This window comes from Chiroxiphia lanceolata, chromosome 6 (genome assembly GCF_009829145.1).
Source record: "Chiroxiphia lanceolata isolate bChiLan1 chromosome 6, bChiLan1.pri, whole genome shotgun sequence".
NCBI classification, from domain to species: Eukaryota; Metazoa; Chordata; class Aves; order Passeriformes; family Pipridae; genus Chiroxiphia; species Chiroxiphia lanceolata.
This window is the reverse complement of record NC_045642.1, coordinates 6615996-6635104: the sequence shown is the minus strand read 5'-3', so window position 1 is coordinate 6635104 and position 19109 is coordinate 6615996. Positions and strand designations below refer to the sequence as shown.

Sequence of the window (19109 nt, the reverse complement as noted above, 5' to 3'; positions counted from 1 at the left end):
TAATTGTAAATGATTCACTACTTACTAGAGAACAATGTTCCAGGTTTCATTTCTAAAATTCTTCATTGCTTCAAATTCTTACTGTCTCGAAATAGATTTCTAAAAGTTTCAGATTCTTATTGTTTAAGGAGTACTTTTAAAATGAGAGCATATAATAGAGGGCCAGCAGTTGTTCTTGTGTGCAATGAGCCTAAACCAGCAGGTAAACACTTTGAACTTTCTTATTATTAAAGTCCTCTGCTTAGGTAATACACAGCTGCTGTCTGAACCTGCTGAATGAATGTAAATGGTTGCAACTTCGGCGCAATATAAAAACCTTTTACTTTTCCTGTTCCTCCTGGGAAACGCCCACAGTGACCTCTAACTTTATGGAATCTTCACTATAATCTTATCTTTGTGTACAAGAGAGGTAAAGCAAAAGAGAAATGTGTCAAAATCAATGGACTTGCACCCCAGCACTCAGCTTTTTTCAACTTTCAGCTGCAGACTTCTCATTAAGGGCTAAACATTCTGCTGCCAGGCAGCTGGGCAGCAATGAGAGAAGGTGGCCAAGTAGTTCTCAGCTTTCTGATCTTTTCTGCCAACCTCACTGTAGGAACCCAATGTTTAGTTTATTGCCACGTAAGAAAGGTTCTGCTGGTTGAGAAGAATCCCAAAACAATGAGTTCCTCTTCTCTCTTCCCTTGATATTTCCCAGCATACTCCCTACCTGCAATTTTCAGCATAGATTTGACAGGTCTGGGCAGTAAAGCAGGTACAGAAGTCAAAACACTATCCCAGGTAGTCTCCAATGCATATTGTGTTTGATGATGTCCTGTGAACTCAGGGAGAATATTTTTGCCTTTATTGTCATTTCCGTGCAGAGTACCAGGGGAACAAGTGATCTTAATGAAATGAGAGTTGGATCCTGAGGTGGTATGAATCAGTAAACAACTCGTAGTGTATGAACCAAGAGAAGAATACAGTCCTCCAAATCTTATATTGCTTCAAATACTCCTCTGCTGATGTCATTGCTCATAAACTGATCGAGCTAGGAAATTGAATAAAAAATATTTTCAAAGGCTACTTTAAAGCTAATAGGTATCTTGTGGGCTGGTATCCTTTTCCATGCTCACTTAGCTCTACAAAACTATCACAGAAATCTCAAACTTGGGTTGTTTTTATGTGAACTCAGTTTTCCCTCCCCCCATTCCTAGCCTTCTCACAAACACAAGTACAAAATGAGATTCCCAGAGTTCTTTCTCATACCTTCTGATAGAGCTGGTGATAAGTTTATCACATAGAGCTGGAGCTGCATTTTCTAGTTATGAATCATACTACTAGGCTTTACAGTAACAACTATAATGTCTCTTTCTCTCTTACTGGAAAAAGTACCAGATTTAAACATATTGAATTTATCCCATTTCCAAGAATCTGACTAGATTTTAGACTGAAGTTTCTACCATAGTAAGTCTCTCCATATCTGTTGCCAAAACTTCAGCATTTGCTTGCACATTTCTCTTAAGCTGGAAATGAATCCTGAGCATGCAGCATCACCTTAAAATATGTTTCTGAGGTGTGGGAGGAATTTCAAGATCTGAAAATGAACAAATCACGGAAAATGTCTTGAAACCAAAACATGATGATAGAATGACATAGTGACTGCGTCATGATTTTTTTTTTCTGGTTAGAGCTGCCAGCGTTCACTCTTCTAGAGATTTGGTATGTGTAAAATAGAGCAAAACCCTAAAGCTTCAGTAAAGTTTTATAAATGATGCAAATTTCTCTTAGGAATTAATCATTCACGCTTTACTTTGAAATAAACTAGATTTTGATATAAAGTACAAGTATAGAAAAATTCTTTCTGTCCTAGCTTTCAATAGTTTCAAGAAAACTTACTCTAAATGGTCTACTTTTAATTCCCTGCCTGCAAGATTGAAGTTAGGGTAACTGCAAGCTTCATGCTTGTAGTAGGTTGGCTCCAGCTGGCAATTAGGCCCACATCAGCCACTAGCTCACCTCCCCACACCATAAGAGGGAAGGAAATTGGAAAAGCAAAACAAATATAAAACTTGTGGGTCAATAAACTCTTTAATAAGTGAAAAATTAACAAAAAACTCAATGCACCCTAAGTGATGCAAAGGAAATCACTCACCACCTTCCACCACCAAGCTGATGCTCAGTCAGTCCATGAGTAATGGTAGCCCTGGAAATATTACAGCCTACTGATTTTATTGGCAAGAATGATGTTATATGGCATGAAATATTCCTCTGGTTACTCAGGGTCCACTGTCCCCCTGTGTCCCTTGCCACTGCCCACTCCCAGCCTGCCCACTGCACGGGCAGAGTGAGAAACAGAGAAGGCCCTGATGCTGTGCAAGCACTGCTCAGTACTAAACCACTGGTGTGCTACCAAGACACTGTTTTGGTCAAAAATCTAAACCACAGTACCTAGGAAGAAAATTAGGCTCCTAGGAAGAAAATTATCTACATCCAAGCCAAACCCAGGACAATGCTTAAGGCACCACAAACACTGAGTGACTTCTCCACTTCTGCAATGCTTTCCTGTCTTCAGTGCAACTACCTAACAACAACAAACTAAAAAGCCCTCTGTACTTACTTAGGTGATTTGTGTGCTCCTGAATCACTAGCTTTTATCTATTCACAATAGCATTTCACTTGGAAAATTGCACATTCAGTATAACTACTGCCCGCCTAAAGACTTCCCATTTCAAGCAGTTCAGGTATCTCCCTTGATGAACAGAGAGGTAACAATCTCAACAGTCATTCATGTCACCAGGATGGTAAGGACTGGTGCTATCATGTCACCAGGATGGCACTAGGCCTTGGTGAAGGCTGTTCATGTTGTTCCCTCTGAAGTTTAACTCTGATGCAGTCCAGCTGTCCGGTGAGGCCCGTGTGACAACCATATTATGTATTCAGAAGTATTTCACTTGCGGGTAAAAATTCATTCAAATCAGTGCCAAAGCTTTTATTTGCCTCAGCAGAACCAGGACTTTACCACATCTTCCACTTAAATTCTACCTGGCCTAAGTCACAGAATCACAGAGGCAAAGAATCGTAGAACATTAAGGGGTTTAAAGGGACCTTAAAAGATCACCCAGTCCCAACCCCCTCTACCATGTGCAGGGACACCTCCCTCTAGACCAGTTTGCTCAAGGCCTTATCCAACCTGGCCCTGAACACTGCCAGGGTTGGGCCATCTCCAGCCTCCCTGGGCAACCTGTTCCAGTGTCTCACTACCCTCACAGTAAAGAATTTCTTCCTAAATATCTTACCTAAATTTCCCCTCTTTCCATTTGTACCCGTGACTCCTTGTCCTATCACTACAGTTCCTGATGAAAAATCCCTCCCTGATTCCCTGTAGGCCCCCTTCCGATACTGGGAGGTTGCTATTAGGTCTCCACACATTTCTCATTTTAGCCTTAATTTCCCTGTACCGTTCATTAGCATTCATAGTGTGGTAAGTGTTGTCTACATGCTTCACTTTCCCACTCAAAAGCAGGCTGCCTGTTCAAGCAGCAGAGTTTCAGACAGCAGTGAGATTGCCTGTAAAAACTGCAAAGAAAAGTCTAGACATTTCATGACTTTGTATTTTATGAACAAACTAGGAAACATGTAGATAAAAAAATCACTAGTCTGTCACCACAGAACATCGGTACTGTATCAATAGGAACTGACATTAAATCTATTGATTTAAAGGCTACTTTTCCAATTTCCTTTCCTGTATACTGATTATGGGTTTTAGAGCAAAACTAGTGAGGAAAAGGAAAAAGAAAAGGAAAGGGAAGAGGAAGAGGAAAAAGGAAAAAGAAAAAAAAGAAAAAAGAAAAAATACTCAGCTAACATGAGACTGGACTATGTCAAAATTTTAAAGCTGCTTACAGGCACAAGATATATTATCTGAAATGCTTGAATAATTGATGGGCACTGCAATGACCATCCAAGTTGGAAGAGGGTAAGGATGTAACAGGATGCTGCCCACCCAAAACTGAACTGGGGGAAGAATCAAGTATGTTCCTTGGAACAATACTAAACCCCGGATATCTGTTCTCTTCAGGTGACATTTACTCCATATATTGGTGTTTGCAAAATTCAGCAGTGAATCCTTTTTACTCTTTTATATGAAGACACAGACACATATAAGGACAAAATTGAGCATTTTTTACTGTTTTCCATTTTTTTCCTTTCTAAGTAAGTGAATTTCTAAAAGTTAGGAGAACTTCTTGCTTCAACAAGGATCTCAGAATTTAGTCATATCCAGACCTTAAGCAAGCTGGTACTTTACATATGGACTACAGAGGAAATGGATACTTAGTTATAGTGCTTTGTCAGGCACTTTTTTAATGAAAAAAAAAAAAATCAGTGCTTTGTTCCTAAAAGTAAGGCAACAGTCTTTCCAAATCTCATCCTAAACTGACATAGAAATCCATGGTGAGAAGTCTTTATACTCTACCTTGGTTTTGTCAATTTTTGATTTCCTTCTGTTCTCGCTCTTTCCTTTTCTAACTTCTACCTCATCTTTGATTTTCTCTCTCTTGCCTATAGCCACTTTTTTTTTTTTTTTGGCTTAGATTCTCATTGCAGGAGATAAAAACCAAAGTGCAACTCAAAGCATTAATTCAGAGTCTGACAGGATATTCACAGTCCTCAGCTGGCCATGGTGGATTAACATTCAAACTGATATATAAAGAGTTACAGAGAAAAATAAAACAATGGTCCACAATATCAACTTGTGTTGAAGACCAATAAATCTTAGTTAAGTCTGGTAAAAGATATGAGCATCTGCAAGCCACAGAAATGTTAGAGAAAATAGTTATGTCATCACTTGCTGATCAACAGCTAGTCTAAAAAAGGGCAAAACACCAAAACAACCAAGCTCCAAACAAACAAAAAGAAAAGAGGGTTGTAGAGGGTGAAAGCTCAGACACGAAAAGGAGATGGGGAAGAGCCATAGCAGGACCACACAGGTCGTATGTAACACATGCTTTGGAAAATGGAACCATTCAGGATCCTTGCTACTGGGACAATTCCACCAGAGCAGAGAAAGCAACCACATTAAAAAAAACTGTGTTGGAACATTAAGTTCCAATACATTTCATGACTTATAAGCTGATTCTCTTTTCACTTTTACATACAACTGCAGGCACAGTCCAGCAGGAGTATCACAGCCCCCACAGAATTCTGCACACTTTTTTACATCCAAGGTTACACATACCTGGACTCTGGCAACAAAGCCATCTTAAGAAGTCCTTGCCACCGTGGTTAGCTGCTTCTTTTGTCCCTTCTATTCATCTGACACAACTGTTCAATGAGTGTGGTCGCAAGCTGGTGGACTGAATACATTGTGGTTAAAAATGACCCTGTTAAAGCAACCCCTCCAAAGATCCCTGTAAACCAAATCATTTAATCATTGATCTTGTTACCTGAATGATTTTCTAAACTACTGTCTCAGACTGAGGGGAATTAGAAAATTATTAGGGGAAAGCAACTACAAGCAGCTAATAGATGCAGGGTATGGCCTCTTGAAAACCAAATTTCAGTCAAACCCCTTGCTCTGTGGCATTGCATCCAGAACACAAACTTCTTAGAGACAATCTCATCCTCAGAGAAAAGCTACTACAGCAAATAAAAAATTATTAATAAAGTTATTTTTTTATATTTAAACAGTAAATTCTACGTTCCACTCAATAAATATTCATATCAATAAACAGGTATACATAAGCACTAGTTTTCATATATGATGCTGAAGTCAAACATCGTAAAAAGTATCCATATAAATTAAGAACTTCAAAAGTCTCTGAATTATACATTCTTTCTCTAAAAAGAAGTTGTTTTTAGAGACAAGTTGATGGGGTTTTTTTAATAAAGATTTTTTTTTCTATTTGTAAACAGAGACCTTTTTCATAATTCAGAATAAAATTTAATCAGGATATTACAGATGTATGTTTTCTTCCAGTGTTTTCTGAAAGATCACTATGTATTTGTATGTGCAGTATGACATACAAAGGGAGAAAGTCAGGAGTTCATTCTTATGATTCTTTATCAGAGACCCTTTTCTGTTTCTTAAAAACTAATTAGAATACTTTGTCTACTGGGAAAAGGAATAATTGGACATATCTGCCCTCACTGTGCCATGTCACAAAGTGAAAAATCCTCACTAATGGTTCCTGAAACACCAAGGTAGGTGGCATTAGATGATTCACAGAAGACAACCATCTCTGTAGATTAATTATTTTTATTTTGTTCAGACTTGGCTGATTTATTTTGAACTAGTCATGGGGTAGTTAATAAATGTCATTCACTTCATTAAAAAACAAAGTTCTCATCTGTTGTAAATAGTAATCAAAGTATATGTAAGAGAGCAAAAGAAGTGCTGTCTGTAAAAGTGCTGTCTGCTTAGTAATACAAACCACCAGGAAATTAAGATTTAAAATGGTATAGAGACTTTTCAAGGAATTGTGCCGAGCTTCACTTTCCTGATAACATGGAAAAGCTTGCATTCATAGAGAAAAATAATAACAACAAAAAAAACCCACCCAACCCAACGTCAATTCTGATATGCCAGGTGACTGTAGCACACAGCCAACCACCCAGCAGAGATGGGCTGCCACCCCTTCCAGACTGAGGACTGAGGCAGGAATAGGTAGAAGAATTGTTAGTCTGGGAATCACACCCAGGCTCAGGCACTGAGCTGCACAGGAAGATATGGCATTAACTGGGTTTGGGGGTGAGGAAAAAGAGCTCAGGCCTGCCTAGAAGGTCTTTGCCTGGTGGTTTAGCAGCGACTGCACAGAGTTTACAAGAACTCAGCTGTTTCATTTTGACACTTAATTCAAGCACCTAACACTCTCTTACAGCCATCTATAAACACCTTCACTGAAGAGATAGCTGAGGCTTTGAGAGATTTAAGGCCCAACACAAAAACTGAAAGTCATATGGAAAACAGAAGTATACTGAGATAATTGGACACTTAAGCTTTATATGATGGCTTGCATGTGGAAGATAATTCCACAATACATGGCTTTAAAAGCTGAACTGACATGAATTTTCATCTCTCCTATCCTCACAATCTCATTTTTATCCCCACAAACACTTCTGCCTCCTCTCTTCTGCCCAAACAATTGCTTTAGACCACATGATCCACTATAAGTAAGTTTCCTTATAGCCAGGGTTTAAAAGACTACTACTAATAATAGGTTTTTAAAGTTTTCCTTAAAATTAAACTCCATTTGACTACCTTAGGTGAGGGTGACTATCACACACTGGATTTTGATTACTCCAGAGTATTCAGTGTAGAATAGATTTATTTTGCTGCGCAAATCAGAACATTTCCCAAGTCTCATCTAACCCTACCAGAAAGAAAGAACGGAGAAAAACTTACTTGTTCTTAGAATACAGTCTTTTTCTTTGCTAGAAGGGGTTGCTTGTTAAAAAAGAAAAATAAAAAAATCACTGTTTGTTGACCTTTTATCCCCTGCATGATAGTTCTGTCTTGCTGAATGACCTGCTACTGGCTGCATACATTGTGCACGCTGAAGGTTCCCAAACTCATGAAAAGTGAGACTTGGGCATCCATTGTATGGCCTGGGGAGCAATACAGGTACGTGAACAACAGAGCAGTAGAAGCTCCTGCTGCCAGAGTTCAGAAAGCCCCTGGGGCCCACATCCAAGCTGGCTAAGCCAGTCAAGGATCAGCCAGAGCTACACTCATCTTGTTTCCATTGCGGTGCAGCGAGCCAGCTCGCATGGAAGAAGGTGGGACTTCAGCTCCAAAGCAGCAGGACATAACCTTCAATTCATTTCTTACTTTCACCTAAAAGATGCAGTTGAACCCTCATGGATTAAATCTATTTTACAGTAACCAAAGACCAAGATAAAGCAATTGCACCAAATGAGACTCTTATGACTAATATAAAATACTTCCGAAAGCAAGGGACACTTCTCAGTTGCTTTAGTGTAAGTGAAGAGTAAACTCTTTGTTTTCCTTTGTCAAAGAAAGTTAACTACCTGAGGCTGGGCAGAACAATAGAATCATCCTCTCATTTCAAGTGCAATAATAGTTTGAGACTGCTTTTCATCAGCATCTGAATAAACTCTGGTGAAATTTCCCACCCTACTTTAGGTAACCTCTCAGCATTGAAAAATCCACTTATTATTATAATGTTCCATTTTGGTGAGATTTTTTTCATATACATAAAGTATTTGAATAGATTTCTTAAAAGCATAACAATATTAGTAATAAAAATATTATGAAATATGAATAAACTTGTTCTTACCTCTTTGCTCAAGGTTGCCCTCGTACCTTAAATGCTTGTTTTCAGACTCTAAACATTAAGAGAGAGAGCATTTTAACAAACCAATAAGAAGTGTGTCTACCATATGATAAGAAAAATTTACCGTATTGTAAAAAGAGAAAATAAAAGATGTATGACATTATTACAGTGGATTTCTAAGCTGATGGCTTCTGTATATGAACCAGAAAACAAAAATTAAAACAGTTTGCTTTAGATAAATTGTTTCAAATGACTGGTGTTAAAATACTAAGACATTGTACAAAAAGTAAAATAATTCAATAGAAAAACAATGTACTTGCTGTATAACTTTAAGAACCTTAAGAAGAGAATCTTAATATCGACATCTTATTAGTTGTGCTTAACATCTCAGGATTTACAGGTAGCCAGCTTACATGGAATAAATACAGGGTCTAAATATTAAATCAGAAAGAAACAAAAATCTTGCAATAGTGAGCATGAACCTCACATGAACACCAGATTAACAGCAGCTGTGTGCTGCCTTTGGGAGGAGCCTCTTCCATCATCTAATCTCCATTATAAATCTCAACACAAAGATGGCACACAGCTTTTACCCTAATTTTGTTACTTTAAAGGTAACTAAACTAGTCTAATTCTCTACCCTCTTGTAAATTTTGCCTCTGAGTTGAAAAGTTAACTGGCTTTTTAGGTTCTCTTCTATAATTACTCTTTTTAATTCTTCTGTGTTTGATAGATTTATTTTGTCCTAAACTAAGCTAAAACATTATGAAACATAACTTACAAAGTGTGCATTTCAATAAGACCTAATGTAAGAGTCTATTAACATTCCTACTTCCATCAGATTTCTTTGCAGGCCCTACTCAGTCGCTGAGTGAGGTCTCTGGACAAGGTATTTGTACAAAAAGGTTGATTAGAAGCATGTTTAACACCCTATTATCATCTCCTGTTCCTTTTGCCTTTTAGATATCTCTATATTTTAATATATATAAATAAATAAATAAATCTAGCCTTTGAGAACTGGTTGCTATGTGGTCTGAATCATGTTCCTTCCTACTGTAACTCCTCATGTCCTCTAAGACACTAATCACAAACTAAATCAAAAATGACAGACACCTCCATTTCTCAGGTCTTCGTGCCCCCAGAAGGCATTTAACAGTGTACAAAGGCAACAAAGGAAACCTATTTTGATAGAACATCCCTGGGTTTAGTCCTCAAGGAACAAATAGGATTAGATACCTAGAAAACAGAATATCTCCCTAGAGCTGCCTTCCTATTTCTTCAGCTTTGCAGATTTACTGGCTGGATGCTGAAGCCAAAATTTATTTGTCTTCCAGTTTTTAACTGATAGCCTGGAAAGGGGAGTTGGGGCGGGAACCAAAGGTGTTATAAGAATACTTTTAAGAGTGTGACTCACATTATGAAGTGAATGGGGGCTGAGTAAAGAACATTAAAATAACCAAACCCAGGTTCTATAAAAATTTGAGTGCTCTCATCTCTTGTTAGCTTTCAGAAGAACTTAGGGTGCTTAGGCCCTAGAATAGTATCTCAGCTGTTGTTAGGATATAGAGAACAAAGCAGGACTAGAAAAAAAGTAAAACAGAGCGAGAAAAAGCAAGAAAATAATTCCTTCTCCATAAAAGCAGTCCTGTTAAAACAGACAAACAAACATCACAACACAAATCTATCAAAATAATTTAATATTAATTGTATACTGAAAATTGCTGCTCTATATCGGCTTCTGGGCTTCTTTTGACATAATGGTTAAAAAAAAAAAAAAAAAGAAGCCTTTGGTTATTTACAGATATACCTTAAAAGGTCTCAGATAGTCTTCAGGTTCTTTTTCAAAGTAGAAGGATTTTTCTTGGTAAAAATTTACCTGACATAATTCTCTACTGAATAATACATTTCTATCATTCACTGAAAAAAACAGCTGAGTCAAATCCTCTACTACTACTGCTGTCTATATAAAATGGGCCACTGGACCGTTCAAAAAGTCTTTCCCTCAGACTTATCTTCTTTTATATTTTTTGAGACTTAGAGGGTCTACTATGTTCTACACTCTCGAGGAATTACTATTAAGAACAATCAAGTCTCATATTTGACCTATGAAACTAGTATTTTGATATCATATCTCTGAAGATACAAACGCATGACCTCATCGTAGACACACCAGAGCAGTCACTACTGACAGATTCAGTTACCAATGAAGTTTCTCAATTGTCTGTGCTCATTCCCTAGACATCCATGAGACTGACTCCCTTGTCCTCTCTCATGGAATTTTATTTATGAAAAGCAAATGTGACTGGCAGAAGTATCAAGTCACAAATTTCAATTAAACCTTTGTGGTGGTTTGGGCTAGGCCTTCCTTGGTGACCAGTCTGTAACCAAGGAAAGGTCCAGATTTACCCAGTATTCCCTACGATTTTTACGTAAGCCAGATTATAAGAAGAAAGGAGGAGAGGCCTTCGCTCTCTCTCTTTCCTTCCGGCGGCTTGGAGGTGCAGGTTCCCTGCTGTTGAGTCTGCCGTGTTGGGGAGCGAGGCCTGGTAGGGCCTTGTCGACCTTGGGAAGTGGAGGTTGCCGGCGATCGTACCGGAGCGACTCTCGGTTGTCCCAAGGAGAGTGGTGGGATATTTTCTTTGCTAACTCTTAGTTACTAGATCTCGGGCTACTGATTGGGATATATATATATATATATATATATATTTTATTTTGGTTTTGTTCCCTTTCCCTTCCCCCTTCCCCTTCCCTTGTGAAATTCTATATATATTTTTAAATTGTATATATATTTCAATTGTAACATAAGTGTAAATATATTTATATATATCACTTTAGCTGTCTTTCTCTCGTTTCGGGTTTTCTTAGTTGGTTGGTTTTTTTTTCTCTCCCTCTTCTCCCTGAGGTTTGGGGGGGGGGGGGGGGGGCTTCTGGTGGTAAGGTTTGGAGACTTGGCAGGGAGCCAGCTTCAAACCATATCAACCTTCTATTTTTTCTCAGTGAAAGCAGGGGTGCCTGCTCCTTTGTCACGTCTCAGTTTTTGCTGGTGTACCACTCTCTGCTGGTTCATCTGTAAATAAATGCAGCAAAGATTTAGCAACACCTTCAGTTTAGTTGAAGGTGTAATTTCAATTGGAGGTGGTAGCCACTCTATGCAAGGGATAATTCTGGTGAAAAGTGGATGGCTTAGAAGAGGTTTTTATGCAAACATTAGAATGCTCCAGAACAGCTGAAACACCTGCAAGAAGCTAACCTCCACTACAGTGAATGTATCAGTAACTTATAGGTCAGAAGGACAGCTGTCAGCTTTCTGGACTGGAAACATTGTAGGTGTTATGGAAGCAAGAGAGTTGACCCAACCTGTATGTTGCTGGAATAAGGCATCCCATGGGTCCTGCTTCCTTAAGTTCCACCTACCAGTGCTATATTTCAGGTGAAGGGTTTTAAATTTTGTTTTGTTATGCACTAATATCTAGCTATATAAACTTTTATATAGAAACACGTGCACACATACACAGAAAGACTTAAAAGCAAAATCACAAAAAAACCCTGCACCCTACTCAAAGCTATCTGTTTGGTTGGTTGTGTACCAAGAAATCTCAGCCAAAAAATGTTATATGTATTGCTAGAGTTAATATAACCAACGGCAAAATTCCAAGAGCTGCATGCTAACACAGTAATACAGCAGATTAAAAAGGGAGGTTTCTGTCTTTGAAATTATTTTCCATACTGTTCACAGTAAATGCCAGCCAGATATTGACCAAATTTCAAAACCATTTAGCATTTGATTACATGAGCCACGTAATTCGGGAAATGAAAATATCCACCACTCTGCTTCCTGTTTTCTGAGGAAGTGATCACTTTGTGAATGAGACTTCAGAAAGACACTAATGCCCATCTAGAAAGGAGCAAGTGGAAGACAGGGATGCTGAGAGTCTGTGTATCCCAATTATCACATCTGCTATGCCAATACACCTCTTACGAGCATCCACGTCATTTTGTCTCAAATGGTAGGTGTTGTTCTATAGAAAACAGTGGGGGCTATGACTTTTCTAGCAGCAGGAATGGTGTCCTGAGCAGGAATAGGTGTGGGCTTGAATCAAAGACCCACGTGACCAAGATGACACGAAAGCTGATGAGCAACTGTAAATAGGAGCTCCAGGACAAGCTGTGTTTATGCCCATCAGTCCTGCATGCAAGTGAAAAACACAAAAATTCAAATGAGGTTATTTCATCTTTGATCAGTTTTCTTATTTATTTTTAAAATTAATATTTCAGTAGTTTAGTAGTTTGGTAATTAAAGAGTAAGGAGTGTTTGGATTATTCCACTGTAGACAGCTCTTTCCTAATGGGCTAACTTTAATGATAATAAAAGCAAGTACTGCACATTTCTTTGAGCTTTGAGGAGAGAAAATTGTGGGCCAGAATTAAGCCATACTGATACTTAAGTCCTTGCATTACAATATGTGACTTGCTCATGTTGTCCTAAAACCAAAAGGAGTCAGGACTTTCCCTCAGTTTATCTGTTTGCAAATAGTTGCAATAGATGGGAAGTGTTCTGGAAAATAATACAAAACAAAAATTAAACCCAAAGCTTGTGAAGAGTTTTAATAATATCGACCAGCAGCACTCAATTTATTTAAAAAACTCCTATTTCTCTACTGCTTTAAAGTGGAATTTAGCTTTCCTAGTTTCCTTTTTACACACTGCTATTTATGAATTTGATGTGGTAGTTGGCTTGACAGATGATAGGACTGTTTGCAAGTTACTCATGTTTGGATCCATATGTGAAAACTTCTATCCTTTTTTAAGCACTAACCTCATCTTTTTTTTTTAATTATTTTTATTTTTTTCTTTTAATGAAAGCAGAACTACCCTGGCTTTTTTTTTTCTCTAATTAATCTTCCTTAAACATACGGCAGCAACTCAATGATTATAAATGACCCCTAAACTCAGTGTGTATATTAAGGCCTAAAGCTAATCTCGTGGGGTTTTAAATTTAGTTTCATTTTTCTATAAAAAGTCTGACTATTGTAAAATTGTTTTAAATTACTCGATGTACTGCTGGAATGCTGTGCGTGTATTCGTGTGCACGCCGGGGCCAAGGACAGAGCCAGGATTGCGTATTTCTCATCCAAGGGAGAATACAGACAGCGAGAAAGATGTAGCACGGTATGTTCTTGTCAGAGATCACACACAAACTGCCTAAAACACAGCTTATGATCCTCCCACAATGGGATATTTTTACTATCCTTAATGACGCCAGGCAGGTGTTTACAGTTATGATGTATGTCCGTCTAAAGTTGGAATTAAGCACAGACACAAAATAGCAACGCTTGACGCACTAGACCATGACATACTGTACGCTCTGCAATTAAAATAAACTCTACTCCTAATCTTTTTTTCCTTTTTTTTTTTTTTTTTTTTTATGAGGAAACAAGAAAAGCTATGAAGATGCTTTCTGGTTTGTGGAAAGCTGCAGACTATTCTGAGAAGCGTAAAAAAATAATTTGCGGAATGAACTATATTTCTCTAAAACACCTTTTCAGCCTTGGCTCGCTCTTTGCCAGGTGATTTTGGAGGAGGAGGAAGAAGGGAGCTTTCCATCTGTTGAGGTGTTAGGATTCTAAACACGTCCCTAAGTTAATTTTGACTCTTTAAAGTGTGAGATAAGTTAATATACTCTAAACCAATACATCATGTCAATCAACAGCGCTTTTCTCAATATCAGCCCACTTGTTTCCGCCGCCTGCTTGCTGGCTCTAGAGGCTTCTTGCTCTAAAACTATGCTTCCCCTAAGAAATGAAATGTTCAGGGGGTATCAACAAATCATAGATGTCTCTAATAAAATAAACATGAATAGCGTGAATGGAAATGGAGAGGCTGACATTGTTTGTTCCCTTATTGTGTTCATGCAGCATTTTACCTAAATATTTGCGAACATTCAGAAATACAAAGTAACACTTTTTTTTTAAAAAAAAAAAAGCAGAAGGTAAAAAATATTATAAAGAAACATCATCTGTTTTATAAAATAACACTAAAATAGATACATCCCACGATATCTTTTTTCTGCATCTATTTCCAGTCTTTTCAAAACAGGCATAGAAGTCTCTGAAGTATATTAACATTTGCCAGATACTATAAATCCAAAATATTTGGAATATTATATCATCATCCTGTCAGAATGTATGAACAAACTTACTAAGTCTAAGTCTGCCTATTCCAATGTACTTTTCTGAAGGAATCGAAGAACACAGTGAACATACAATGTTATGCTTTAAGAATCTAGAGACTTAGAGAACCTTGAAGTTGTACCTAGACCACAAGGTTCAGTAGGAAATTCAGGAAACATAGTCCATAAATCTGCCTAATCCCTCTGCATATTTGTTCTCTACAATGTTCTGTGATAATGGGTTCTACAAGTATAAATAGTGCAAAAATCAATTTCTTCCATTAACTAGAAATTTATTTACAAACTACAAATTTTAGTCAGTATATCAGTTTGCACATTTGCATATCCTTCTACCTTGTCTCCTACCTCTTCTCCAAGGTGCAAAAATGTAATTCATTATGGTTCACCTTACAGTCCATATGAAAGATATTCCATGCTTTTGATCAATCAAGGACTTTCCAGTTTTGCTAGGTTCTTTTCTTTAATTAATCAAACAAAATTGCATGCAGTATTCAAAATTTAAATTTACCGAATGACACAACTTTACAAACTGATTGATCCAGCAGTACATATTATTTTCCTGATTTGCTTTAAATTTCTCTGCTAGTAATACCTAATATTCTATTTGCTTTTTAACCAGTGATGAACACTGGGCTAATTTTTTAGAGAACTATTAATAATTATTCCCAGTAGGAATTACCCAAGTAAAGGGTAGAAAAAGGAAGTGAGCATTAGTAAGCACAGTCTAACACCAGAGAACATCTAGTTTATTACTAAAGTGTCAACTTAAGCATTTAAGTAGCTGAAGAAAAATAATACTCTCTAGTAAATATTGTTTTTTCACTTCTCCCTTCCCCACATTTTAACATAAAAAGGATAAAAAGCAAAAGCAAAACCAACACTGCTCCCATCACCTCCCCACCCTACCCCATTCTCCCCCCAGAAAGCCAAGCAATCCTAATACTAATTTCAATATGAGACTCTGATGCAGCAACTTCTTGGGGACATGTCTAACTTTCAGAATGAGTCACAACACTGTGACTCAGAATCAATAGTAATTTTAATGTGCAAAAAAAAATTAAAATGTCTCAAGATCCTTACTTAGTTAGCATCCTGTTTCACTAGGTATTGCCTTATGGTTTTACTGGTAGAAAGAACAGAAGTTCAGCTACCTTGATAAAGTGGTCATGGGAGAGAACTTTCCCCTGTGGAATCCATGGAGTCTTGAAACAGTGGAGATTTATATACACCCAAAGGTCAACAGACTCCACACTGCTAGCAAGAAAATAATGCAGATTCTTTTTTTTTTTGATCAAAATGAAACAGTACCCTAAAATAATTTGAAATAATCATATAAGTTTGCCCTATTTCTTTTTGTTTCTTTCCACTAAACACGTACCTCTAAATTGTCAGCTTACCATCTGTTTCACATAATGAGTTCAAAGTTGTGTTCAGGTGCCCATTCTGTCTGTTTTCCCACTATTGCACACCTCATGCAAAAAAATCCTATGGCATTGTTTCCAATGCATTCACAATGCGACCCAAGGTTACATACTGAAGCACGTAAATTTATGTTGTTGTTTTCTACCTTGTAGCAAGCAGAATATTCCTTCAAGTTTTAAAAATGTCACTATCTTCTGCTTGCACAAATGCAATACAGGAAATTTCACATACTCCCCAGGGACTAGCTTGGATTCCTGCTGGAAAGGAACTGATATGAAGTTGATAGAGGTGACTGGCAAACCCTAATAATTATCAATCTGAAATTGAAGGATGAAAAGGAAATGCATATTATTGGAACTTACAAAAAAACCAGATCCTAATTAATATTGTTTCCAGGCAGATCTGAAAATTGTTATTTTTTTTTAGGATGGGGACAGAGTATTCAGAATTCATTTCTTTAGCACTTTAGAATATTGTTTTGCTTTTATTTATTTAAAAGAGATAAACATATAAATACGTAAATATATTAGTAGAAAATATTATCTCTTTATTTTGACAAAGAGAAATGAGCATAGGCTTGTGATCTAAACATAGAAGTTTAAAATAATAATAGTAATAATAATAATAAGGGGGAGGAGAGGGGCAGGGAGAGTGATTTCCTTATCTCCTCCAGGAACAAAATAAGACAGTTAAATTTTTTAAGTCTATAAAAGATATAGGTGAAAAGTTGCTTTACCAAGTTTCCTTATTCACCTTTAACTAACTTGAGTCATTGAGTGGTTCCCTTCCATCCACAGACTACTTGCACGGGACTCATCAACCATTTTTAAAGATATCAAGGTGAACAGGAGCTGGCTATTTCTTAGATTGGAGAGTTTCCAGATGTCCAGAAGCTCCTGTGTTTTGCTGTTCTATGAAGGGAATGCCAACAGAGAAAGGAAAGGCTGTGGTGCAAGGCATGCATCACCACCACACTGATGCACTCACAACCGAGGAGATTCCAGTTGTATACACCCAACATTTTGTCCCCAACAGCTAATCTAGCCTCAGGGGGCCCTGGAGCAATGCAGGGAGCTGGATTAGCTCCTTCACAGAACTGTAAAAGCTTCACAGCCCAGAAAACGTTGGAGGCAGAGGAGCGGTTTCCGTTTCAATAAATGGCCACAGTCATCGAGGGATTTGGAGGATTTCAGTTTCTTCACGGGAATCCTGGAGTGACAAGGGAAACCAAGGGGACCCTCACAGATTTCAGATGCCAAGTATGGGTCAGATTCCTTTGCAGGCAGTCATCAGGCCACATTTCATTGGTTTCAGCCTTCTAATTCAGGGAGGCAAAATAGACATTCCATAAACACTGATGGAAGATATATAAAAATCAATGATGCAACCCATCACAACTTCACTTTGGCATGGTTGCATTTTCGTGCTAAGCCACAAAACTCCCCTTTTGTACGATAGTTCCTTAATTTACCTCATGTAAAACTAGAACAGTATTGATATTATAGTACTAACTTGAATTACAAGTTCAGTAAGATGTAAACTGAGGTCAAGAAAGGAGAAAGGTCAGCCTGACAATTGTATCTTACAGTCTATCTGTTTCTTGGTTATTTGAACAAATTAAAACAATTATATGTGTGTGTATATATATATATATATATAAAATATGTGTATACATACAGAAGTATCTCTTATATGTGCTTCTGTATTTCCATCACCTATAATCTACTGTAAATGTCATGTTGACTGTTAAACTCAAATATATTTTGAGGAAGGCTTTGCTTCTCAACCATTCTTAGCTGCATAATACAGACATTTTTCTGACTGAAAGCAAATCTGATCATCCGTGCTCACGAATTTACCTCTTATTGTTGTGTGTTTGTCTTGTTAATATTTAAATATGCTTTCCCACAATCATGTTGGGGAAAAAAAAAGCTTTAAGCATTTAAATAAAGCTTTGTAAAAATAACTTCAAGTACCTTGTGATAGGAAAACACTAACAATCCAATTCTCCCTCTCTCTCTCTGACACACACACACAGTGCAAGTCTCTTAAAGCAACATCACACAGGGAAAATAAAATTTTGAAAATCTAGCAAGGAAAAATAATAATCAGGAAATTATTTTTAGATGTTTAAAGAATTCTAGACATAGCATTCCCTGTACAATTTTAAATTCAAACACTGAAGTTACAAAGGTAACTTTTGTTCATAATGTCATGCTGCAAGAATTCTATAAATGATTCCTCAAAACCTCAAATACTTGTGCCTTTGTAAATTGGAAAGCAGGACCAGAGAGTAAACAGCAAAGTGTTCTGTTTATGGAATAGAAAGCAATAAAACATCATAGAAATCATAGAAATAAAAGCTGAACCTACCTGAAACACACCTTATGACTACAGATGGAGTTTACACCTTCAAGAACTTCAGCATGAACAGTAGCTGTAAGCATATAGAACAAATATCAAACACAGCAAATGAGTGATTCACAGCCTAAATTTCATGTTACTTATTTCAAATTAAATCTAGGAAGTGTCACTGAAGTGAATAGAAGGCTGATCACAGACAACAAAAAGCTGGCCTACTACATAACATTTAAAAAAGCACGGACACAGGATCACTCTAACATGGTTGTCAAGCAATCCAAAGCTGCAGTGTGAGTTCAAATATAAATTTCCTTGAATCTAATAGTGTCTATGGGGCATTCAAATCACCAAAGGCAGTGTCTGACTTTGAAACCCTCTCTCTCAGACAGAGTCCAGTTGGTTCTGATTTTTTATTTTTAATAAAACTTCTGTTGCTCAGCTTTGTCTTTGAACTTGGGCATTCATCTAATTTTGTTCCTATTTGTCCATTTTTTTAAATCAACAATGAAAACGTCCCGCCGAACTTACGATCTCAAAAGAGCTCGACATTTTTCTTCCTTGCCTTCAAGATGCAATAAGAATTTTCCGTTCCCTTGACTTCAAAGTGTGACTAGTTAAAGATTGATACAGTGACGGACTATTTGATGCTCACTACTCTTAGTTGCACACATATCAGTTCAGCGGCGACAACCTTTGCTTTTGAAATCTAAGCACTTGAGAATTTCTGAAAGAAAATTAGAGTAATTATTACATTATCTTCCAGCACTCAGGCACAGAAGGAGCAGAGTTCATAATGAAAAATGACTAAGTATAGCGATTAAATTAATTTTAATTCAACAGTACAGGACACATGTAACATC

The 19109-nt window shown here is 37.3% G+C and overlaps 1 long non-coding RNA gene across 1 annotated transcript in view; it reads right to left on the bottom strand.

Moving 5' to 3' along the window:
• The window catches only part of LOC116788979, a 113914-nt gene extending 95041 nt beyond the window's left edge, over window positions 1–18873 (bottom strand). Inside the window, exons 1-2 of the long non-coding RNA XR_004357824.1 lie at window positions 18778–18873; window positions 18273–18325 (exon numbers count right to left, since the gene is read on the bottom strand). This is a non-coding gene — a long non-coding RNA (uncharacterized LOC116788979). The remainder of the gene's footprint in view (window positions 1–18272; window positions 18326–18777) is intronic.
• Between the last annotated feature and the right edge of the window lie 236 nt (window positions 18874–19109).